A 5,828-nucleotide genomic window follows, 5' to 3' on the forward strand; every position below is an offset into this window, starting at 1 on the left:
TCATCCAAGTCACAGCCTCTTAACTTGTTTACCAGTATAGTGTGGGATACCATATCGAAGGCCTTCCTGAAGTCTAAGTATACGACATCAACCCCTACTCCTGCGTCCAGGCATTTTGTAACCTGGTCATAAAAAGAGACTAGATTAGTCAGGCATGATCTACCTGCTACAAACCTGTGCTGGTTTCCCCTCAGCATAATTTGTCCTGCCAGGCTCTCGCAAATGTGAGCCTTGATAATTTTTTCGAAGACTTTGCCAAGGATGGAGGTGAGACTGACTGGCCTATAGTTGCCTGGGTCCTCCTTCCTCCCCTTCTTGAAAATAGGGACCACATTGGCCCTTTTCCAGTCCTCCGGGACCTGGCCCGTGTGCCACAAGTGTTCAAATATTACCGCCAGTGGCTATGCAATGACGTTAGCCACTGCCTTCAGTACCCTCGGATGGAGCTCATCCAGGCCTGCCGACTTAAAGGCATCCAGTTCCTCCAAGTGACTGCACCATCTCTGGGTCTACGCATGGAAGTCTGGTGCCTTGCTGCTGCCTCTCTACAACCCCAGTGAGAGACTTGTCCTGCCCCTCACTTAGGAACACTGAGGCAAAGTACTCATTGAGGAGTTCAGCCTCGTCCCCGCTGTCCGTCACCAATTGCTTCTGCCCATGAAGTATCAGACCTAAAAATAATATTAACATCTGGTGTTTGCCACCACTCAAGGCAAGACTCGAGCAGCCACTATCATATAAACAGCTAACAGTTAAAAAAAAAAGATACTTAATATTAACCCATTTGAAAACTGAAGGCAAGCAATTGCAACAACATCGTTTCTGGCTATGATGGCTTTTAAGATCCAGAACCAGCTGCTAGAATTTTTCTGTAGTATGAGCTGAAGTATGTGTGGGGGAAGCAAGAGAGTAATCGCAGTGATTCATAAAATCAAATCAATATCTAGACAAATCAGAGCTAGAAAACACACTTATATACCTCGTCCTAGCTGCTATGTGCTAATTCCCACTGTGCATAAAACCTACTTCTCATCTGGAGGGTTCGTGAGATCACAGACTTTAAATCTGTTATTGGTCAATCAGTGCTTTTGGCTGGCACTGGATAGATTACACTAAAGACCTCAAAGCAGTACAATCCAGAGCAGGATTTAAAACCAGACAGTCTTTGCTTTCAGGTCTGTGCTTAAACCACTAGTCCAAAACACGTGTCTCCTACAAATTGTACCTACTAAACAAACATATCACAAAATGTCATGTTATATATATACAAGTCTTAGGGCTTTGTTTTAAAAAAACTGTAATGCTAACATACCTACTACTAGAGGTGCACTGATACATTGGTCTCATATCAGATCAGCATTGATATAAAGAAAATTGTCTATCAGAAATTGGCCTGATGTGGCTGAAAATTTTGCGAATAAATGTCCCATGCATGCGTGCAGCTGCAGCGCGGCACACAGGCAGCAGCACAGCTGGCAGAGAGCTGCTTGCAGCTGGTAAGTCTGTTATGGTAGAAGGGGAAGGGCATGCGGGGGCAGATCAAGGCCCTCAAGCTGAGGAGGGTGTGGGGCTGGGGCTGAGGCAGGCACTGCCCAGCTGCGGGGGGGAAGCCACATGGAACAGAGCTGTGGTTTGTCCAGGGAGTGTGGGAAGGGGGCGCGCAGCTCCTGCCACTGCACACAGCTTATTTGGTGGCTTATCTGCTCATCCTGCAGCTTCCGCCACTGCTCCCGCCACTCCTCTAGGAGGTCATGGTGGGGTGGAGAAATGTTCCCTTGGATCTGCAAAGGGTAGGCGGCAGTGCTGGGAAGGTGGTTACAACCATTTTTGGGGTGGCTGCAGCCCTCCCCCGTAGCCCCCTCCCAGACACCCGGTGTCAGCCCCAGTCTGCAGCTGCAGCTTGCCCCACCTGTGCTGCTCGCAGATCCGAGGCACGCCCCCCATGCCCTCCTGGGGTGCGCGCAGCAGCAACAGCTGCCCCCCCTCCCCGCGCCCCCCAGATGAGCTGTGGCTCTATCCCAAGCCCTGTCCTGCCCCAGCTGGGCAGCGCCTGCCCCAGCCCCAGCCCCACTCTCTCCCTCACTGCACGGGCCTTTATCAGCCACCCCATGCCCCTTCCCTCCTCCTCCTCTTCCACCACAACAGACTTACCAGCTGCATACAGCTGTATCAGAAATCGGGTCGGTATTGGCCGATATGCCTCCTTAAAAATTGGCTGTCAGTATCGGCCCCAAAAATCTATATTGGTGCACCCCTCCCTACTACCTCTTTAAAGCCTTCCTAGAGTTCCAACATTTGCATTAAATAACTGAAAGGTATGTGCATTTCCTTTGGTTATGATAATGGGTGCGCTATCAGCTAGCTTGTTCCAACTAAAATGTTTTGAGGTCTCGCCTTGAACATAGAGACTGTGTTTTAAGTCATGCTCAGCATAATACAAGATGGCTAAACACAAGCTAAGCAATACCAGTTTTCTTAGTATAAACCAGATAACTTCTTCAGTTCAATTTTAGCATATCAAGTGATATCTCTTGGAAGTTTCAGGATTTTCCCTCATCTTGATGAACTTTACAATTGTACTGTAGACTTAATATGCTAGTCTGTTAAATTGAAACCTAGGCTGTGTCACAACCAGCTAACATCTATTAAAATGTAATTGTACAACTTGGATCCTATACACACTAGAGTTTATGAAACTATAAGCCACTATATTTTTAAAAATACATTTTCTATTCTAGGGTGGGCAGGCCTTTACTAAGTTAGTGGCATCTGAAGAGGCACTATTCATCTTCTTCCCAAACAACCACCTTTTCAGGCTGCTAAGCTAAAGCCTGCTATGCTGACTGGCTTCAGTTAGAGCTCAACTCCGTACCCCCTTGTCCTAAAGGAGAGTGCTCACACAGAAGCACCCAGGATGAGGCAGCACAAGGTGAAGGAAAAGGGGGAACAGAGAAAACACCAAGGGTACCATTAGAAAAAAAGATAATAAAACCCACCCTTCTAGAAACAGCAAAATGGGTTCTATACTAATTGCGTGATCACTCCTCCTCCGCTGCACATTAATGAAAGGAGTGCTGCTGGACCCTGGCTTTGATTTTGACCTTATACCAGGTTCTGACTATAACTTTACTTCAATAAAATTACTCTTGAATTACACCAACATGAGTGAGATTGGATCTGGCTCCTTACATCTACTATGAATGAAATTCCTACTGTATCACCACTGGTCAAGGACTACAGTATTTGACCCTTTGTGGAAAATAAGATCAAACATCCTAAAATGGCCCCTCTCATTTTCATCTATGTGACAGTTTAGAAATGCAAAATTCCTGTAATATGGATGGTACACAGCTGGTACCCTAGAGAAAGTTTAATAAATAGTATTAATGCATGTGGGGGGAAAACAGCAAGATTCATGGGAGGGAATGCAGGTGAGTGCATGCATATACACACAGTAGTTGTTAATGTAACAGTGTTTAAAACAAAGTTGCTTATGAGAACTGGCAGCAGTCACTGGTGGTGTTTAACACTGTAATATAACCTTAGTTACAGAAACATTACTGAGAAGGGGAGAAGTCCTGATTTTCATGAGATCCTTATTTCAACAAGGAGAGAGTCCTCTTGGAAACCCATCCTCTTTAAAGGTGGAGCTCTGCAGGCGAGGTAGACACCTTCCACAACTGACCAGATTCCTAATGGTTTATTGTATGTAATACATACATGTATTACTTTATTCCTACACAGTGCTAGCTGAAACAGTGAGTCAGCTCCCACCATCCCATCTCCCCTCCCTCAGACAAAAGAATGATCAGAGGTTTAGCTTCTGTTAAGCAACAAGCCATCCCAAGGAGTGCAAAAGGCAGTACCGAAAAACACTGTATTTGTAAATCATATTTTCACTAGCTCTAAACTAACTCTGAATTAGCATGGTCTGCCTCCGCCGGGAAACAGAAAAGATGATCTGATATGTCATTTGACTTCCATCACTAATTTCTATGACCTGGATAACATTTCACATTTATAATGTTTAGAATTATACTTCTTAGATGCCAGTCTTTGGGATAAGAAAATGTCAATATAATACTAATAACTGAAAAGCATAATACCTAGATACATACAGCTTATTTTAATGAAAAGGTCTTGAGTAACTTTAAAAACAGGAAAAATAATGCCCAACACACTCATACCTCTGGGCAAAGTAAAGGTACATGAGCCAACACGAAAGTTAAGGGAGTGCATTTCAATGCCTTGCTTCCCCCCCTCCCCCCCAAAAAAAATACAAGCAGCACAATTGGGTACGACACAGTGTTGGCTTAACTTGACTGAATAAAAATATGAAGGTGGTTTGTACCACCGAACCAAGTTCACCATATAATCAGAAAGAATTTGCTCTCAACAAAGTGGGAAATCAGAAGGCAAATTAGCTCATAAAGAACCAAACAACTGGAATAATGTGTTGATGTTTCCTAGAACCAGTCTGACAACGAACAGAAGAGTTTTGGCTAGGCTGAAAATTTTTCCCACTACTTTCTTTGAAAAGGTAACTAGTAAAGCAATCTAAATAAATCCAAGTAAAAGGCAGAGCAAGTAACAATGACCCTTGCCAGGGTGAACTGGAAAAACAAATGTGGTCTCAGTTGCTGATAAATAATATAAACTGTTTTGTGTGTGTCCAAATTTGCATTACATACTTCACGCCTATACATGGACTCCCTACTTCTGAATCTCAGAGCTTTATACCGTTCTATCCAAATACTGTACTTAGAAAAAAAGTTGTCAACTGAGCAATTTAAAAGCCAAAATTCAGCAAGGGAAAAAACTGTCCTCCCTTTTTTTACGACCGTTTTTTTTCTACCTATTGTGTTTCAGAGCTTCACCAAAATTTACGTGGAGTTTGGAGGAAACCCGCTGGGCATTACATTATTACTGAAGGTTTTCTCTCACCTTCTTGGAAGCATCAGGTATTGATCCCACTTGACAAGAGGACATTAATCTAGACGGGCCACTGATCTGATCTAATGTGGTCACTCCTGTGCTCCCATGTTCATTTTCTAATGCATTAAAACAGGCTTTTTGTGATGGCAGCTCTTCAGTTGACAAAGTCTCCGAACAGTGAAAAATTGCATAATCCCTCCCTTGAACTCAGGAACAGTGTTGTGGGGGTGGTGATGAGAAGCATCGGAAATGCCAGATGATTATTATACCATCAAAAAAAGAAAGAAAATCTGAGTGCGTGTCTTTAAATGGTAATAATCCTTTAAAAACCTGGCTGTTTGCTGCCCAGTTTGCTGAAGGGCACATCAGCATGTGTGTCAGCACCACCTGGTGGGAGGGTTCGCTGCCTGCCCAACTCCCTCCCAACAGCCTTGAACAGAGAGAAATCTTTCTCCCTTCCCCCAGGTCTGTGAACTTGCAAGGAAAATTGATGGCAGGGAAGAGAACACACCGACAAGAGTTTTCTTTCCACTGTCTTCTTTACTTGGCGAGAGAGAGAGAGAAAGAGAGAGAGAGGTTTTTAAGCAAGGAGCAGAATAAAACAACAAGCAGCCAGAAGTCAAGCTCCTTGCTGTCCTGGCTGTATTTGTGTGCTGTTGCTTGCCCCAGCTGATCAGTTTTACTTTCAAAAGCCTGGTCTAAGGGTGGCCCGAATAACCATCCCCTATGAAGGCAGCGCTGCCTTCTCAGGTATTAGCCGCCCCGAGCCCCCATGCGGCTGGCAGCTCTAAGACCGAAAAACTTAAACCTGCGGTTGTTTAGTAAAGATCTAAAAGAAAAATCAAATCTTTATTATAATTTTTGGAAATAAAAACTGCAAACACTTGGCGAGC

The sequence above is a fragment of the Alligator sinensis genome, unplaced genomic scaffold (assembly GCF_000455745.1).
Source record: "Alligator sinensis unplaced genomic scaffold, ASM45574v1 scaffold554_1, whole genome shotgun sequence".
Taxonomy (NCBI): Eukaryota; Metazoa; Chordata; order Crocodylia; family Alligatoridae; genus Alligator; species Alligator sinensis.